We start from the raw sequence: 20486 nt of genomic DNA on the forward strand, positions 1-20486 counted from the left end.
TCTATAGTTTTACTAGCATAATGGATAACATTCAATTTCTTATCAACTCTTTGTCCTAGAACAGCACCAAGAACATAATCACTAGCATCACCCATAATTTCAAAGGATTCCAAACAGGTTGCTGAACAATAGGTGTAGAAATCAAGCCTTTATAAAGTATTTCAAATGCTTCTACACAATCATCATCAAAAACAAAAGGAATATATTTTTGCAAGAGATTAGTGAGAGGCCTAGAAATTGTAGAGAAGTCTTTAATAAACCTCCTATAGAAACCAGCATGACCAAGAAAGCTTCTTATACCTTTGATATCTTTAGGACACGACATCTTTTCAATATCATCTACTTTAACTTTATCAACTTCAATACCTCTTTCAGAAACTTTATGCCCCAAGACAATACCTTCATTAACCATAAAGTGACACTTCTCCCAATTCAAGACAAGATTAGTTTCTTCACATCTCTGCAAAACTCGATCAAGGTTGCTTACGCAATCATCAAAAGAAGTTCCGTAAACAGATAAATCATCCATGAAAACCTCAACAATCTTTTCACAAAAAATCAGAGAATATAGTAGTCATACATCTTTGAAAGGTAGCGGGTGCATTGCATAAACCAAAAGGCATACGTCTATAAGCAAAGGTACTGAAAGGGCAAGTAAAAGTGGTATTTTCTTGGTCCCCTTTTGACACGGGTATTTGAGAGAAACCAGAATAACCATCTAGAAAGCAAAAATGTGTATGTTTGGGTAATCTTTCTAGCATTTGATCAATAAAAGGTAGAGGGTAATGATCTTTTCTAGTAGCTTTGTTTAATTTGCGAAAATCAATTACCATTCTATGACATGTAACAATTCTGTGTGGAATCGATTCATTCTTATCATTAGGAACAACAGTAATACCTCCCTTCTTAGTGACACAATGAACAAGACTTACCCATCTACTATCAGTAATAGGATAAATTATACCTGCCTGTAGAAGCTTTAGTATTTCATTTCTTACCACTTGTTTCATCTTAGGATTTAACCGTCATTGGTGATCAACCACTAGTTTAGCATCATGTTCCAAATTAATTTTGTGCTGACATAGAGTGGGACTAATGCCCTTAAGATCATCAATAGTATATCCAATAGCGGCACAGTGCTTCTTCAATGTTTTCAATAATTTATTTTCTTCATGCTCTGAAAGGTTAGCACTAATAATAATAGGATATATCTTTTTTTCATCGAGATAAGCATATTTTAGAGTATCGGGTAATTGTTTAAGCTCAAACACGGGATCACCCTTGGGTGGAGGAGGATCCCCAAGGATTTCAACAGGAAATTATGTTTCAAAACAGGCCCTTGATTAAAGAGTATTTCGTCTATTTCCCTTCTTTCATTCATAAACATATCTTTTTCATGGTCTAGCAAATATTGTTCTGAAGGATCAATAGGAGGCACGACAATAGAAGAAAGACCAATAATTTCATCCTTACTAGGCAATTCTTTATCATGGGATTGTATATGAAATTTATAGAAATTAAAATCATGAGACATATCCCCTAAACCAATAGTAACAATAGCTTTCTCGTAGTCTATCTTAGCATTAACAGTATTCAAGAAAGGTCTACCAAATATAATGGGACAAAAATCATCTTACGGGGAACCAAGAACAAGAAAATCAGTAGGGTATTTTATTTTCCCACACAAGACTTCAACATCTCTACCAATCCCAATTGGTGAAATAGTATCTCTATTGACAAGCTTAATAGTAACACCAATATCTTCTATCTCAATAGGTGCAATATCATTCATAATTTCTTGGTACAAGGTATAAGGAATTGCACTCACACTAGAACCCACATCACATAAGACATGATAACAATGATCTCCAATTTTGATGGAAACAACAGGCATGCCAACAACAGGTCTATCTTTATCTTTAATATCGGGTTTAGCAATTGTAGCAACTTCATCATAGAAATAAATAACATGCCCATCAATATTATCAACAAAGAGTTCTTTAACCATAGCAATACTAGGTTCAACTTTAATTAGTTCAGGGGGTGTAGGTGTTCTAGTACAACTCTTACGAACCACAGTTAAAGCTTTAGCATGATCCTTTATTCTAACAAGAAAAGGTGGTTTCTCAATATAAGCAATAGGAACAATAGGATCAACATTATAAGTAATAGTTTCTTCTTCAACTTTAATAGGTGCTACTACTTTCACTTTAATGGGAGGATGATATTTAAACCACTTCTCCTTAGGGATATCAACATGAGTAGCAAAATATTCACAAAAGAAGCTACTACCTTAGAGTCAAGTCCATATTTAGTGCTAAAATCATGAAAAGCATCAGTATCCATAAAAGATTTAACACAATCAAACTTAAGGTTTATACCTGACTCCTTACCTTCGTCGAGTTCCCAATCTTCAGAGTTGCATTTAATTCTTTCCAATAGATCCCATTTGAATTCAATATCCTTCTTCATAAAAGAACCAGTACAAGAAGTATCGAGCATGGATCAATCATTACGAGAAAGCCAAGCATAAAAGTTCCGAGTAATAATTCCTCTTGAGAGCTCATGATTGGTGCATGAATATAGCATTGACTTAAGCCTCCCCCAAGCTTGAGCGATACTTTCTCCTTCACGAGGCCAAAAATTATATATATAATTCCGATCACGATGAACTAGATGCATAGGATAAAACTTCTGATGAAATTCCAATTTCAATCGGTTGTAGTTCCATGACCCAATATCGTCACATAGTCTAAACCATGTCAATGCATTTCCCTTCAAAGGTAAAGGGAAGACCTTCTTCTTGACAACATCCTCGGGTATACCTACAAGCTTAAATAATCCACAAACTTCATCCACATAGATTAGGTGCATATCAGGATGTAATGTTCCATCTCCTGCATAAGGATTAGCTAGCAGTCTCTCTATCATACCCGAAGGAATTTCATAATAAATAATTTCAGTAGGTGCAGTAGGTTGAGGAGCAACTCTTCGCTCTTCCGGTCAAGGTGAATATACCCTGAACAAGCCCCTCAAAGGATTATTTTCCATAGTAACAAGTGACAGTAAATTTCAGTACACTATATAAATGTTTCCTTACGAAATTCCACTTACCAAAGGCGCTTCACTCCCCGGCAACGGCGCCAGAAAAGAGTCTTGATGACCCACAAGTATAGGGGATCTATAGTAGTTCTTTCGATAAGTAAGAGTGTCGAACCCAACGAGGAGTAGAAGGAAATGACAAGCGGCTTTCAGCAAGGTATTTTCTGCAAGCACTGAAGTTATCGGCAACAGATAGTTGTATGATGAGATAATTCGTAATGGGTAACAAGTAACAAAAGTAAACAAGGTGCAGCAAGGTGGCCCAATCCTTTTTGTAGCAAAGGACGAGCCTAGACGAACTCTTATATAAAGCAAAGCACTCCCGAGGACACCTGGGAATTGTTGTCAAGTTAGTTTTCATCATGCTCATATGATTCACGTTCGTTACTTTGATAATTTGATATGTGGGTGGACCGGTGCTTGGGTGCTGCCCTTCCTTGGGCACGCCTCCCACTTATGATTAAACCCTCTCGCAAGCATTCGCAACTACGAAAGAAGAATTAAGATAAATCTAACCATAGCATGAAACATATGGATCGAAATCAGCCCCTTACGAAGCAACGGATAAACTAGGGTTTAAGCTTCTGTCACTCTAGCAACCCGTCATCTACTTATTACTTCCCAATGCCATACACTAGGCCCAAATAATGGTGAAGTGTCATGTAGTCAACGTTCACATAACACCACTAGAGGTGAGACAACATACATCTCATCAAAATATCGAACGAATACCAAATTCACATGATTACTTATAACAAGACTTCTCCCATGTCCTCAGGAACAATCGTAACTACTCACAAAGCATATTCAAGTTCATAATCAGAGGAGTATTAATTATCATTAAGGATCTGAACATATGATCTTCGAACAAATAAACCAACTAGCATCAACTACAAGGAGTAATCAACACTACTAGCAACCCACAAGTACCAATCTGAGGTTTTGAGACAAAGATCGGATACAAGAGATGAACTAGGGTTTGAGAGGAGATGGTGCTGGTGAACATGTTGATGGAGATTGACCCCGTCTCAATGAGTGGATCGTTGGTGATAATGATGGCTTCTATTTCCCCCTCCTGGAGGGAAGTTTCCCCAGTAGAATAGCTCCGCCGGAGCCCTAGATTGGTTCTGCCCAGGTTCCGCCTCAAGGCGGTGGCGCTTCGTCCCGAAAGCTTTTTTTTGATTTTTACCATGTCAAAACACACCATATAGTAGAAGATGGGCATTGGGGGCGTACCAGGTGGCCCACAAAACTGGAGGGTGCTCCAGGGGGTAGGGCGCGCCCTCCACCCTTGTGGATGGCAGGTGGCCCCCTCTGGTGCTTTCTTCGCCCAATATTTTTTATATATTCCAAAAAATTCTTTGTGAAGTTTCAGGACTTTTGGAGTTGTGTAGAATAGGTCTCTAATATTTCCTCCTTTTCCAGTCCAGAACTCCAGCTGTCGGCATTCTCCCTCTTCATGCAAACCTTGTAAAATAAGAGAGAAAAGGCATAAGTATTGTACCTAAATAGGTAATAACAACACATAATGCAATAAATATCAATATAAAAGCATGATGCAAAATGGACGTATCAGACGTCCCTGGTTTAATCGTGCACTAATCATACACACAAACGCACACAATCAAGATCAGAGACTCATGGGAAGATATCACAACACAACTCTAGACGCAAATTCAAACATAAAGCTTTATATTACAAGCCAGGGCCACGAAGGCTCGAATACATAGGTCAATGGAAGAAACAACATCTGAGTACAGACATAAGATAAAAAAGTTTGCCTTAAGAAGGCTAGCAAAACATCATCATCTAGATCGAAAAGGCGCAAGCCTCCTGCCTGGGGCCTCCTAACTACTCCTGGTCGTAGGTGGTCTCCATGTAGTAGTAGGCTCCATCGGTGTGGTAGTAGTCGTCGGTGGGATAAGCTGGCCCATGGACTCTGTCACCTGACCGCAGCCATCACGTAGAGGGGAAAAGAGGTACCAAAGCAACCGTGAGTACTCTTCCAAAGTACTCGCAAGACTTACATCAGATCTATACTAAGTATGCATCCATATCAAAGGAATGGGGCTATATCTTTGGACTATACAACATAAATACTAGAATAGAAGGGGAGGCCTAGCCTATCGAAGACTAGCATCTTGCAGCGTCTTGCAGCATTAGAAGAGTGCAGATTAGCATATCATAAATTAAAAAGTAGATTGTATTAACACCCAGAGATCCTTCCCCGACTCCCTGCGAGAAAGCGACCTCGGAGCCATCATATCCATTTAGTGTCTCCAGTATCTAGTTCTAGCTGTAATAGTCGAGATACAACTCCGAGCGTATGTTACCATGGACACATCTATTCAAATAGATATAGTTCCCTCCAGGGGTGCACCAACTTACCCAACACGCTCGATTAACTTTGACCGGTCACACTTTTTCGGGTCATGCCGGGCCTCGGCTAATCGACACACCGTAGTCCTACCTAGGCTCAACACAGAGGTCAGCACGCCGGTCCACATCATAAATGTGAAGGTTCCATGGGCTAATCGTCCTTTGCAATACTGCATGTTGTGAACGTGGCCTTGGGCAGACCCACCCCCTTATACAAGCGCAGGTGGTTACCATTCAACTGGGCGTGTCCCACTAAACTACTGACTTCTGAGAGCTTTCTAAAGAACCGTAGGATGCCGATGCCCATACTTATTCCCGCGTGGTAGTTAGTGCAAAAAGGTTAGAGGCCTATTGAGATCACATATCCAAACCATTTAATTCCTTGGGAGCGCGTGGAGACTGAGGGAGTCCTGGATTAGGGGCTCTCCGGACAGCCGGACTATATCCTTTGGCCGGACTGTTAGACTATGAAGATACAAGATCTCCCATGTCCGGATGGGACTCTACTTGGCGTGGAAGGCAAGCTAGGCAATACGGATATGTATATCTCCTCCTTTGTAACCGACCTTGGGTAACCTAGCCCCCTCCGGTGTCTATACAAACTGGAGGGTTTTAGTCCATAGGACAACATACAATCATACCATAGGCTAGCTTCTAGGGTTTAGCCTCTCTGATCTCGTGGTAGATCTACTCTTGTAATACTCATATCATCAAGAACAATCAAGCAAGACGTAGGGTATTACCTCCATCGAGAGGGCCCGAACCTGGGTAAAACATCGTGTCCCCTGCCTCCTGTTACCATCCGCCTTAGACACACAGTCCGGGACCCCCTACCCGAGATCTGCCGGTTTTGACACTGACATTGGTGCTTTCATTGAGAGTTCCTCTGTGTCGTCACCATAAGGCTCGATGGCTCCTTCGATCATCGCTAGCGATGCGGTCCTGGGTGAGGCTTTCCTCCCCGGACAGATCTTCATATTCGGCGACTTTGCACTGCGGGCCAACTCGCTTGGCCATCTGGAGCAGATTGAGAGCTACGCCCCTGGCCACCAGGCCAGATTTGGAAACTTGAACTACACGGCCGACATCCATGGACACTTGATCTTCAACGGATTCGAGCCCATGTTGGACGCGCCGAACAGTCTTGACGAGCATGACGTAACTCTGCAATCGGATAATATTTGGGAGATCACATCCGCAGCTACCCCGTCCATCAATCCGGAGCAAGTCGCGCCATCCGAGAGCGGAGGGATGGACCCCACCATGGAGGCCGCACTCTCAGCGGCGATAGAGCCGGATACTGACTTCACCCCTTACGAGAGCCGTGTTGCCGAATCACTGGATTCATCTTCGGTCACGGACTCCGAGCCACTCGTATCCGCGCCCGTCGAGTCCGACTGGGCGCCGATCATGGAGTTCACCTCCACGGATATCTTTCAGCACTCACCTTTTAGAGATGTGCTAAATTCATTAAGGTCTCTCTCCCTATCAGGAGAACCTTGGCCGAACTATGTACGGCTAGAACGGGATGCGGACACCGAAGAAATTCGTCGGCCACCCACCACCCACTTAGTAGCCACTGTCGACGACTTAACCGACATACTCGACTTCGGCTACGAGGACTTCAATGGTACAGACGACGAAGCCGGAGACGAACTGGAACCGCCGCCCATAGGGCGCTGGACCGCTACTTCATCACATGACGTGTATATGGTGGACACCCCCAACGAAGCCAATGGCGACGAGAAAGCGGAGGATGACCCCTCCAAGAAGCAACCCAAGCGCCGACGTCAGCGGCGCCGCCCTAAGCCCCGCCATAGCAAAAACAGCGATAACAATAGTCCACGCGACTCTGGAAAAGACGACAAATGCACCACCTCGGTGGCAGAAAACGATCAAGATGCAAACAACAAACATAGTACGGATCCGACGTCCGAACACGATGACGCCAAAGATAAGCATCATCAATCCCCATCTGGGAAGAAAGCAGTCCGGACGATGATGGACCCATCATCCCGGAAACACACTTGGAGCAAGAGAACCTCTGCAGGAGGCTTACTGCCACAGCGAGAAGCCTGAAGAAACAGAAGCAAACGCTCAAGGTCGCACAAGATACGCTCAACAGCAAGTAGAACAAAGTAACAAAGTATGGTAGAAGCTACCACCCAAATAGCTATCCAAAGCGCAAGCTATTACTGGAATTCGACGACGAGGCCTTAGAGCCCATACAGCCGATAAGTGATACGGTCAACCGGCCGGATCCACCGCCTTGTGAACGCGATAGAGCGGCGAACAAAGACACGCATAAGTCAACACACGTTCTACGTGAGAACTTGCGTCAAAAATCCGGTGCGACCAGATCCATCTATGGATCTAGGAAGCGCGCTACGGTACACAACTAGCACCGAATACAACAACTGTCCGAACACTATGGCGCATCCCAATACAGGGGTGCCGCACACCCACAATGTTACACTGATGAGGTGCTGGATCATGAATTCCCAGAAGGATTCAAACCATGTACACATGCGCCATGTGACAAGGAGGAGAAGCAATCACGCACTCCGGTACACACGCGCCATAGAGCCCATCACCCCTAGGTCCAACCCCTGGTTGGCCTGCCCGATCACTTTTGATCGTAGGGATCACGATACACATATCCGGCGCGAAGGACTGACGGCCTTGGTGTTAGACCCAATAATAAACGGGTACCATTTCACAAGGGTCCTCATGGACGACGGTAGTGATCTCAATCTGATATATCAGGACACAGTTCGCAAAATGGGGATAGACCCGACAAAATAAGCCACAGTAACACTACCTTCAAGGGAGTAATACCAGGCCAAGAGGCCTAACGCACGGGCTCTCTGCTACTAGAGGTGGTATTCGGTTCTCCCGATAACTGTCGAAATTAAACGTTAACTTTTCACATCGCTCAATTCCAAAGTGATTTTCAAGCACTTCTCGGAAGGGCGTCTTTCGCTCGTTTTAACGCAATACTGCATTATGCTTTTCTCAAGCTCAAGATGCCCGGTCCACGAGGCGTCATTACAGTTAGCAGAAATACCAACCGTCCTTCATGTATGGAAGAGGATGCGGCGGCTCTAATAGCCGCACACTAGGCGGCCTCATGAACCAGAAAAGTGGCAGGTCGTCAAGACCACGGACACGGTTAGACGAGTCCGGCGTTCCATAATACATGCACGAGATTGGTTTTCGAACCCTCATAAAACGATACCAGGGGCTTCCCGTGTGTAATCAGGGCCAGCCTGGCTCAACTAGGCTTCTCTGGAATTCTGATAACTCATTCTTCTTTTCGGCACGACAACTTTCACCTAAATTCTTTCCTTTTGTAGGTTACTATCGTGCTACACCCGTCTAGGACACGGCACAACGGAGACAAATGCCCAGACGTGCAGCAGGGACCCGCCCAAAGGTTTCTTTTTAGATTAAGGCCCTGCGTAAACCTTTTTTACTGTCTCTTGTTGCTCACATCCTCTGGATGCTCCATACAACCGAGAAGGATGCAGGCGTTATTGGCATGTGGCCATGCCAGGATTTTGCACGTACCCGGACACATGGGGTTTCTTATAAAGGGCATTGTTTAGCCCGACATATGTTATAAAGACCAAACACCTTAGGGAGTGTTCGGCGTCGCGAGTTTGGCCCTATATGCATTAGCTCCGAATCATGTCTTTGGTCAAATTGGGTTTGCCTGGCTCTCACGTTTTGGTACCTTACGTTCCGTTATATCGGCTAAGGTAGCACAGGGAGAACTACTGCGATTGTGCACTGGTTCATCCGGATGAGCACCTCAGTAGAGAAAGCCGAAAACTGACTGTCATGATATAGCAAGAGACTGGTCAACCACTCGATGACTAATCGGAATCTTCGGGATTCCTCCGCAGTAACGAAGGGCCGTTTCCTGGTCATGTACGTACGCGCCCCATATTCGGACGAGCGTAGAAGTACCAGAGGCTATATAGTAGCCCCACTGTCAAACTCCTATGGCTAGGTGAAAGTGTTAAAGCAATATAGTCCGATTGCCTTGTTCGCTACGCTATCACCTCCTTAACGGACCAAGACGTTGGATCAAGTGTGGATATGCATCTTTTGCGAACACCCTCGCATTATATGCGTGGGGCGGAAGCCGACAACTGCAAACTTTCAGGTTATATACATATATACATAAACGGCTGCACAGGAGGCAAAATTATAAATACAGCCTTGATTAATTTAGAAAAACATTGTTTGTACAATGGGACTACATGTCACTGGAAAATAATATTCTTCGAGCACTGAGCCTCTATCAAACGAGCACCTTCAAGGACTTCTTCAAATTAGTGCTCGGCAGCAAATCGGCCTATAGCCAAACCCTATGCTGCAACAGTGGTGGCCTCCATCTTTGCCCAGTATGTTTTGACACAGGCAAGGGCCATCCGCGGACCTTCTATGCATGCTGATCTCTTTACAGCATCGATGCGTGGCACAGCTTCAAGGAATTGTTGTGCGAAGCTAAAATAGCTACTCGGCCTTGGCCCTCCCGGCCACAGATGATCCACAACGGACCTCATGGAAACTCTGGTCAACCTATGGAGCTCGGCCAACCGATCAATCGCTCATTCAGCAACATCGGACGGATTGGAGCGTGAAACTGTGACCAGAACAGCTTCTCCACTTCGGGACCTTTCTGATCCTTGAAGTACTTGGCCGCATCAGCAGCACTTGCAGCCAAATCCATGTACTCGTCCGCAGAACTCCATAGCCGGTCCAGAGGAGCATATTTCGGATCTCCGAACTTAGTCCGCAACAAGAAGGGCTTCCCAAAAACGATACCTGCAGCTTGATTCAGCTCCTCCTTCGTCGCTCTAATTTTGGAGCGGGCTTCCTTGGCAGCCACCCGGGCCTTCTCCAGGTCCGTCGCCTTTGCCCGGTTTTCTTCTTCAAGAAGTCAGTAACGGTCAGCAGCATCTTTTAACTCCACGACCATCTTGGTTATTTTTTCTTTACTCTCGCAATGCGCGGCCTGTTCGGCCCTTAACTCTTCAACCGCCTTTAAAGCGGCCGCATTGCTACTCCTTGCTTGCTCCTTCGCTCGGGCAAGCTCCGCCCGAAGGGTCTCCCCGGTGGCAGCTCCATCTGCAGTCACAACATATTAAAGATATTGGCATCATGCTGCTCTTACTATGTGACGATCACCAGAAAAATAACTCACCCTGTGCCTCGTCAAGCCGCTTGTTGACAAGCACGATGTCGGCATCTGCCGCATCCAGCTGCCGCTTTAGTTCGGCAAACCCATCAGTCTGGGTAGCCACCGGAGCATCAACCACCTGCACATAAAGGCAGTCTGGTTATTACCTGGGACTATGATCCGCTATTTGCCGCTGTTCTCGACGACAACCAGAGTCTCAGGGGCTACTATCTACATGAGCATACCTAACGTATGCGGTACTGTTAAAAGCATACATTATTTCACGTACCTCGAAGCCTTTCAGCAGACTCATAAAAGCTTCATGCAACCCGCTTTCAGCGGATGAAATCCTCTCAATTACCATACCCATTAGCGTACGATGTGCTTCCGAGACGGCAGCTTGCCTCAAAAGATCCTTCAGCGCGTCTGACCGCACACTGTGCGAACCCTCGCCGTCGCTCTCCTTAGGAGCCGGATACTGGGGATTCCAGGCAGCCAAAGGGTTATCCTCTAGACCTAGTGGATCTGGAGATGCCCTTCACGACGACACTTCAAGGTCGCCTGCTTCTTGAGTTGGGGAGTCCGGGGGAGGCCTTTTCGCTCTCCATCATCTCCGGAAGAAGATCCCCCGAAGATGAACTCTGTTGAGAAGGGTTGCGATCCAGACTACAATTTATAAGCATCAATTATTGTCTTCGGAAGTAAGATAGGATATCTTCACTATTAAGTACTTTTTGATTACTTACAACTCAGTAGAGGGCTGATTCCCGCGCGGACATTGTGCGGCCAGAATACCCTCCGAGGCAGGACCATCTGGCGGAGATTTCTTATCCCATTTGGAAACCTTAGTTTCCGGATCTTCAGAGGTGGTCCTGTAACACCCATGATGCGGCTATATCTCCCACATGTCGGAGCACGACTTAGAGGCATAACCGCATAGTAGGCATGTCGCAACAGGGGTAATCTTTACACATCCCATGTACTGAATATGAAAGGGATAAAGAGTTGGCTTACAATTGCCACTTCACACAATACATAAATAAAGCATTACATCATCCAGAACACAATCAAGGTCTGTCTACGGAACCAAAATAAAGAAAGACAACCCCTAATGCATAGAGCCCCGATCGCCCCGACTGGGCTCCACTACTGACCGAAAGGAAACAAAACAACACAACGAACACGATCTTCATCAAGCTCCTCCTTGAGCTCGGTTGCGTCACCTGCATGGTATCATCGGCACCCGCAACTGTTTGAAGCAATCTATGAGTCACGGGGACTATTTAAGCTTATGGGTAGGAAAAGGGGGTAGTGAGGTGGAGCTGTGGCAAGCACTATCATATATGGTGGCTAACTTACGTAAATAAGAGCGAGAAGAGAAGCAAAGCACGGTCGTGAACTAGAAGTGATCGAGAAGTGATCCGGAAACTACTTACGTTCAAACATAACTCCTAAACCGTGTTCACTTCCCGGACTCCGCCGGAAAGAGACCATCATGGCTACACACGCGGTTGATGCATTTTAATTAAGTTAAGTTTTAAGTTCTCTACAAGTAGACATTAACAAATTCCCATCTGCCCATAACCGCGGGAACGGCTTTCGAAAGTTCAAAACCCTGCAGGGTGTCCCAACTTAGCCCATCACAAGCTCTTACGGTCAACGAAGGATATTCCTTCTCCCGAGAAGACCCGATCAGTCTCGGAATCTGGGTTACAAGACATTTCGACAATGGTAAAACAAGACCAGCAAGACCGCCCGAATGTGCTGACAAATCCCGATAGGAGCTGCACATATCTCATTCCCAGGGCACACCGGATGAGCAATCCGTACAACTAAAACCAACCCTCAAGTTTCCCCGAGGTGGCACTGCAAGGGGCTCTAGTTCGGACCAACACTTAGAGAAGCACTGGCACGGGGGGGGGGGTTAAAATAAAGATGGTCCTTGGGTTGGCCGACCCAAGGGAAGGGTAATAGGTTGTTAGGCAAATGTAAAACCAAGGTTGGGCCTTGCTGGAGGAGTTTTATTCAAAGCGAACTATCAAGGGGTCCCCATAACACCCAACCGTGTAAGGAACGCAAAATCAAGGAACATAACACCGGTATGACGGAAACTAGGGCAGCAAGAGTGGAACAAAACACCAGGCATAAGGCCGAGCCTTCCACCCTTTACCAAGTATATAGATGCATTAATATAAATAAGAGATATTGTGATATCCCAACATATCCATGTTCCAAACATGGAACAAACTTCATCTTGACCTGCAAGTAGAAATGTTATAAGAGGGGCTGAGCAAAGCGGTAACATAGCCAAACAACGGTTTGCTAGGAAAGGTGGGTTAGAGGCTTGACATGGCAATATGGGAGGCATGACATAGCAAGTGCTAGGTATCGCGGCATAGCAATAGAGCGAGCAACTAGCAAGCAAAGATAGAAGTGATGTCGATGGTATGGTCATCTTGCTTGAGACCCCGCAAGGAAGAAGAACGAGTCCATGAAGAAGACAAATGGACGTAGTCGAACGGATCCTCACAAACACAACGTTATCGGAACTAACCCGAAGAAGCAACACCGAAAATAAGCAAACAACATAGTAAACAACCATCACATAATCATGGCATGATGCACAACCAAGTATGATGCATGTCTGGTTTAATGATTCATGGCATGGCAAAATGCACAAACAATACTACAAATTAAGTGGAGCTCAATATGCAACGAGTTGCATACTGACGGAACACCACATGCCTTATTTAGTTCTCTCCCGTTTATGTACTCGACAATATTAAATGTTGGTTAGCATGGCAAGAGGTGAAGAAAAAGAAAACTACCTATCTAGGCAAGTTTAAATGAGGCCGGAACAACAAACAACAAATCCGGAAACTCCTCATGTGCATATATTAGGTTTGGTCCTGTTCTGCCCTAAACCATATTTTAGAGTTGTTAAACATGCAAAGTAAAGCCACCATGATAATCTATGCATTTTTCTACCCCAAATACATATAAAGTTTGTTAGGTTTGGAGCTACGGTTATTTAGTTATGAAATAAATCATTTTAACATGGCAATAGGCAAAATATGTGCAAACATCATTTTAAACATTTTTAACATGCATGAAAGTGGCATATAATGAAATGTAACACCCTCGATGCGACTATAGCTCCCACGTGTCGAGGCACGACTTAGAGACATAATCGCATTGAAGGCATATGTCGCAAGTGAGGTAATCTTCACACAACCCATGTAATACATAAGGGAAAGAGATACATAGTTGGCTTACAATCGCCACTTCACACAATTACATGAATAAAGCATTACAACAACCAAATACAATCAGGGCCCGACTACGGAGCCAAAATAAAAGAAGAACCCCAAATGCGACAAAGGTTCCCGATCGACCCCAACTGGGCTCCACTACTGATCAACTAAAACGGAAACAACACAAAGGACAAGATCTTCAACGAGCTCCTTCTGAGCTAGGTTGCGTCATCCGCACGGACTCATCGGCACCTGCAAGCAGGTTTTGGAAGTATCTGTGAGCCACGGGGACTCAGCAATCTCGCACCCTCGCGATCAAGACTATTTTAGCTTATGGGTAAGGTAAAAGGTATGAGGTGGAGCTGCAGCAAGCGACTAGCATATATGGTGGCTAACATACGCAAATGAGGGCGAGAAGAGAAGGCAAAGTACGGTCGAGAAAGTATGATCAAGAAGTGATCCTATAACAACCTACGTCAAGCATAACTCCAACAACCGTGTTCACTTCCCGGACCCCGCCGGAAAGAGACCATCACGGTTACACACGCGGTTGATTCATTTTAATTAAGGTCAAGTTCAGGTTTTCTACAACCGGACGTTAACAAATTCCCATCTGCCCATAACCGCGGGCACGGCTTTCGAAAGTTCAAATCCCTGCAGGGGAGTCCCAACTTAGCCCATTACAAGCTCTCACGGTCAATGAAGGAATAGACCTCCACCCGAGACATTCCGATCAGACTCGGTATCCCGGTACAACAAGACATTTCGACAGGGTAAAACTAAACCAGCAACACCGCCCGAATGTGCCGACAAATCCCGATAGGAGCTGCACATATCTCTTTCTCAGGGCACACCGTATTGTCTAAACTTCCGGTAGGCCAGCCCAGAGTTGCCCCTGGTAGCCACCGGTGGCTGACAAGTTGGACCAACACTCAGAGGAGCACTGGCTCGGGGGGGGGGGGGGGGGGTAAAATAAAGATGACCCTCAGGAGCGCGACTCCCAAGGGAAAAGAAAAGGCTAGGTGGCAAATGGTAAAACCAATGTTGGGCATTGCTGGAAAAGCTTTACTTAAGGCGAACTGTCAAGGGGTTCCCATTATAGCCCAACCGCGTAAGGAACGCAAAATCCGGGAACATAACACCGATATGACGGAAACTAGGGCGGCAAGAGTGGAACAAAACACCAGGTATAAGGCCGAGCCTTCCACCCTTTACCAAATATATAGATGCATTAATTAAATAAGATATATTGTGATATCCCAACAAGTAAATAAATATTCCAACAAGGAACGACATCTCCATGTTCCAACAAGGAACAAACTTCAATCTTCACCTGCAACTAACAACGCTATAAGAGGGGCTGAGCAAAGCGGTAACATAGCCAATCAACGGTTTGCTAGGACATGGTGGGTTAGAGGTTCAACATGGCAATTGAGAGGCTGACAAGCAAAAGGTAGGCATCGTAGCATTGGCATAGCAACAGCGAGCAAACTAGCATAGCAAAGATAGTAGTGATTTCGAGGGTGTGATCATCTTGCCTGAAATCCCGCAAGGAAGAAGAACGAGTCCCTGAAGAAGACAAACGGACATAGACGAACGGTTCCTCACAAACACGACGTTATCGGAACCAACCCGAAGAAGCAACACCGGAAAGAAGCAAACAACATAGTAAACAACCAACACATCAACATGGCATGATGCACAAACAAGTATGATGCATGTCTGGTTTAATGAGGCATGGCATGGCAAAGTGCACAAGCAAACCTACAAATTAAGTGGAGCACAATACGCAACTCCGTTGCATATTGACGAAACACCACATCAATTATTTAGTTCTCTCTCGTTTATGTACCCCAACAATATTAAATGTTGATTAACATGCAAGAGGTGAAGCACAACAAAACTACCTATCTAGGCAAGTTTAAATGAGGCCGGAAGCAACGAACAACAATTCCGAAAAATCCTCATATGCATAATTTAAGGTTTGGTACTGTTCTGCCCTAAACATTATTTTAGAGTTTTTAAACATGCATAATTATGCCACCATGTTAAACTAGGCAAAATTCTACCCCATTTACATATAAAGTTTATTAAAATCCGAGTTACGATTATTTAGTTATGAAATAAATCATTTTAACATGGCATAGGAGCAAATTAATGCAAACAACATTTTCAACATTTTAAACATGGGTGAAAGTTGGATATTATTAATCTACACAAAATTCTGAGCAAGTTTCATATATAAAACATTTTAATCCGATGCACGGTTAGTGAGTTATTAAATGCATGAACTAGGGGGACTAATCTGCAAAACTGGCAATCTCTGGAATAATAGACAAATCGCCCAGAACTGGAAAAAAACATGACGGGCTGAATCTGGGGCAAGCCCAACAGTAGGAGGGAAAAAAATAGAGGCGGGGCACTGGGGTGTGGCTCACCCATGGGCTTGGCCCAGTCTGTGGAGAGATGAGGCCGGCAGGGGCTGCGTTGGGCCGGGGAAGCTGGGCCGCGGGGAGGAGGAGGTGGCCCACGCGGAAGGAGGCGGAGGCGCTCGCTGGGCCGGACTCGGGCGCGGCCCACGCGGCAGGTCAACGGAGCCGGGGAGGGAGCGGCTGGATCGGGCTCCTCCCGATCCATGGCGACGGCGGCGCTGGAAGATTCCGGCGGGGAGAGCGAGGTCCGGCGAGGCGACAGGGGACGCGCGGATCCGGGCGTGGCAGAGGAAGATGGCCGCGGGCGCTGCTGCTCCGGTGGGTGAGCTCCGGCAGCGCGGGGCGGATCCCGAGCAGGAGCCGCGGTGGCGTACGGGCTCGGCGGCGATGGTCGGCGCCGGCGACGAGGATTGGAGAGGCGGCGGCGCAGTGCTCCGGCGTGGGCGGCGCGGTGCTCCAGCGCGGGCCTGGGCGAGGCGAAGCAGGCGCGGGGAGGCGGGAACCTCAGGCGGCGGCGGATCCGGGCCGGGGAGGGCCGGATCTGGGCGCCTTGGGCCCGGCGGCGAAGTGGGCGCAGGGGAGGTGAGGTGGCGGTTCGGGATTGGCTGGCGGCGGCGGTTTGGTGACGTGGCGCGACGGGATTGGTCGGAGTGAGGTGGCGGAGGCAGCGGACATGTCCGGCGCGGCGCGGACGCGTCCGGATGCGCGGTGGAGGAAGAAGACTAGGGTTAGACCGCGAATTGATCCGGAATTTCGGGGAGAGGTGCTCTTTTATAGGTAGAGGGAGCTAGGAGAGTCCAAATGAGGTGCGGTTTGCAGCCATGCTATCGTGATCGAACGACCGAGATGATGGAGCAGAGTTAGGTGGGTTTTGGGCCAAATTGCAAGGGTGTTGGGCTGCAACACACACGAGGCCTTCTCGGTCCCTCGGTTAACCGTTGGAGTATCGAACGAAGTCCAAATGATACGACAATTGACAGGCGGTCTACCGGTGGTAAACCAAGGCCGCTTGGCAAGTCTCGGTCCAATCCGGAAATGTTTAATCCCCACACACAAAAGAAAGGTAGAAATGACCACCGGAGGAGAACGGAACGCCGGATTGCAAAACGGACAACGGGGAAAATGCTCGGACGCATGAGACGAACATGTATGCAAAATAAATGCACATGATGACATGATATGCAATGCATGACACGCAAGCAATGACAAGGCAACAACAGCGAATAACTGCACGACACCTGGCACATCGGTCTCGGGGCGTTACATGAAACTAGATGAATTTCTAAGCATGTTTCATATATAACTTATTTACATGTGATGCATAGTTTGTGAGATGTTAAATGCATGAAGTCTAGGGGTTCTCTGCAAATCTGTAGAACACTGGAATTTTAGGAAATTGTCCATGGAAAAAAATAGTGGCTCGGGCCGAATCTGTCTAGCCCAAACGACACACAGATGGCTGGAGGGGTCTGCTCACATTGCTCCAGGGAGCCGGGCCTTGGCTCCTTGGAGCTGGGCCGGCCTTGCTGGAGGAAGCTCTGGGCCGGGGCGAGGCAAGAGGAGGCCCACGCGCGGTCAACGATCGAGACGAACGAGACGCTGCTGCTCTCGTTTCTGAAGAATAGGAACAACATTAGGGGATGCAGCGGCGGCTTGGAGCGGCGCAGGACTTGGACGATGTGGCACGACGGTGCTCGGGCGACTCCGGCAGGAGGAAGGCTGGGAACGCAGGGCCTCGCCGAATCTTGCGGAGGCGGCGATGAACAGAATAGGGTGGTGGCGCAGCTGCAAAGCCATGGCAGGGAAATAACTTCGGAGAAGTGGTAGAGAGGGAGGAAGGAGATATGAGAAGGAGAGGGACGTGCAGAGGGAGGCGGACCTGGATCCGGTCGCAGGAGGTCGCCGGGGTCCCGTTCCCGGCCGAATCGAGAAGAAGCAAATCACCAGGGCGGCGATCCTGTGATGGATACAGAGAGAGAGATCAAGACGTGAGGAGGAGAAATAAGAAATGAAGGATGGGAGAGGAAGACGGCAGGGGTGAGGCGACCTGGTCCGCTACCGTGGTGGCCGGCGGCGATGTCCCCGGTGGTCGGCCGGCGCGAGGGAGACGAGGTGAGGAGGAGGCGCTCGGGGGAAGGGGTCGAGCGACAGGAGGAGCGGGCGGCGACGCGGTTCGGCTTAGATGGGCTTCTAGGGCCCCGATCTGGGTTTCGCGGGCCCTGCGCGAGGTGGGAGACAAGGGCGAGTGGTTGGCGGCTCAGGTGGCGGCGTGGCCGGTGGCTGCGCGCCAAGTGGCGGCGGGGCAGTGGGGAAGAAGGGCTAGGGGTAGGTTTTAGACTAGGATTAGTCCGAAAATGGACTAGGGGGGTCTATATATAGCAGGTTTTGCTAGGGTTTGGGTCTAGGGAGTTTTCGGAGCCTCCGATCGCGATCTGACGACTCCGGACGCGAGGAGGGGTAGGTTTTATCTTTTGGGCTGTGCAGAAGGCCTCGGGCTGAGAGGAGAGAAGAGAGAGAGAGTCCCGGCGTCTGTTTCGGAGACCGAAATGTCCGATGATAGACCGGCTATACTGCCGCTATAGTTATCCGTTGGGGCATCAAACGATCTCTAAATGCGATGAAATTTGACAGGCGGTCTACTGACAACAAAACAACACCACACACCAACTCTCATCTGATTCCGAGAACATTTTCCGGTCACTTATAAAATAATATTTCGCACGTGTCGCGGGTGCGTGCAATTGTGTCTGGGCTCAGAACGGACAACGGAAGGAATGGGGAGACCCGGGTGGATGTAATTTTTGAAAACATGATGATGCAATGCGGATGATGACATGGCAAGATGCAACATGCAAGCGAATGACATGGCAATGAGGTCGAATAACTGGGAGACACCTGGCGCAACGGTCTCGGGGTGTTACAGGTCCTCTTCCTTCCCCGGGGAGAAAGAATGTCAGATTTTTCCCCTTGGTTATCCTCCCTCACTGAGGCGCTCATTCCCTCGATTGGAATAGATAGTGATGGAGGCCCGCTTTTGTCCTCTTTATTCCCCCCTTCATCTTCCTTTGAGGGCACTAGACAAGGTGCTGGCTCGAGCATCTTTTCTAGCACCGGATTATCCAATCCCTCGGGAAGGGGAGCCGAACACCGAATCAGCTTAGCCTTTGTTTTCCAGTCCTGGTCAAAGAGCGATTCTTTAGAATGATTTCATGATAAATAAAAGGACAGTGTGTTCGGCCATGGGATTACTTACTTGGGCAGCGGGGCGGTTGCAGCTTAGGCCCACGTCCTCGGTGGTGTCCGGACACTCTATCTGGGGTCCGAAGAACGATTTGTACATCTCCTCATGCGTCATGCCGAGGAAATGCTGAATAGCGCGCGGTCCTTCCGGGTTAAATTCCCACATATGGAGGGGTCGGCGTTTGCAAAGCTGGACTCGACGAACCAGCATAACTTGCATTACCATGACCAGACTGATATCTCCCTCGAAGAGTTCTCGGATACGGCTCTGCAATATTGGCACGTCCTTGGCTGGACCCCAGCTCAACCCCCTGCTGATCCATGACATCAGTTGTGGTGGGGGGGCCGAGAGAAAGGTGGGGGCAGCTACCCATTTGGCACTTCGGGGAGTTGTGACGTAAAACCACTCCCGTTGCCACAATCCGGACACCTCTGGAAAGGAACCCTTTGGCCATGGAGCGTCAGCAATTTTTCTTATTAGAGCACCTCCGCACGCTGCGTACTGCCCCTCGACCATCTTCGGCTTCACATCGAAGGTCTTGAGCCACAGGCCGAAGTGAGGGGTAATGCGGAGGAAGGCCTCACACACGACAATAAATGATGAGATGTGAAGAAGGGAATCCGGGGCCAGATCGTGAAAATCCAGCCCGTAATAGAACATAAGACCCCTAACAAAGGGATCCAGAGCGAGGCCTAGTCCTCGGAGGAAGTGGGAGACAAACACAACGCTCTCATTGGGTTCGGGAGTAGGGACGGCCTGCCCTCGGGCGGGCAGCCTATGCGAAATTTCTGCGGTCAGATATTTGGCCTCCCTCAACTTCTTGATGTCCTCCTCTATGATGGAGGAAGGCACCCACCAGCCTTGAAGGCTGGGTCCGGACATGATTG

This window comes from Triticum urartu, chromosome 3 (genome assembly GCF_003073215.2).
Source record: "Triticum urartu cultivar G1812 chromosome 3, Tu2.1, whole genome shotgun sequence".
NCBI lineage: Eukaryota > Viridiplantae > Streptophyta > Magnoliopsida > Poales > Poaceae > Triticum > Triticum urartu.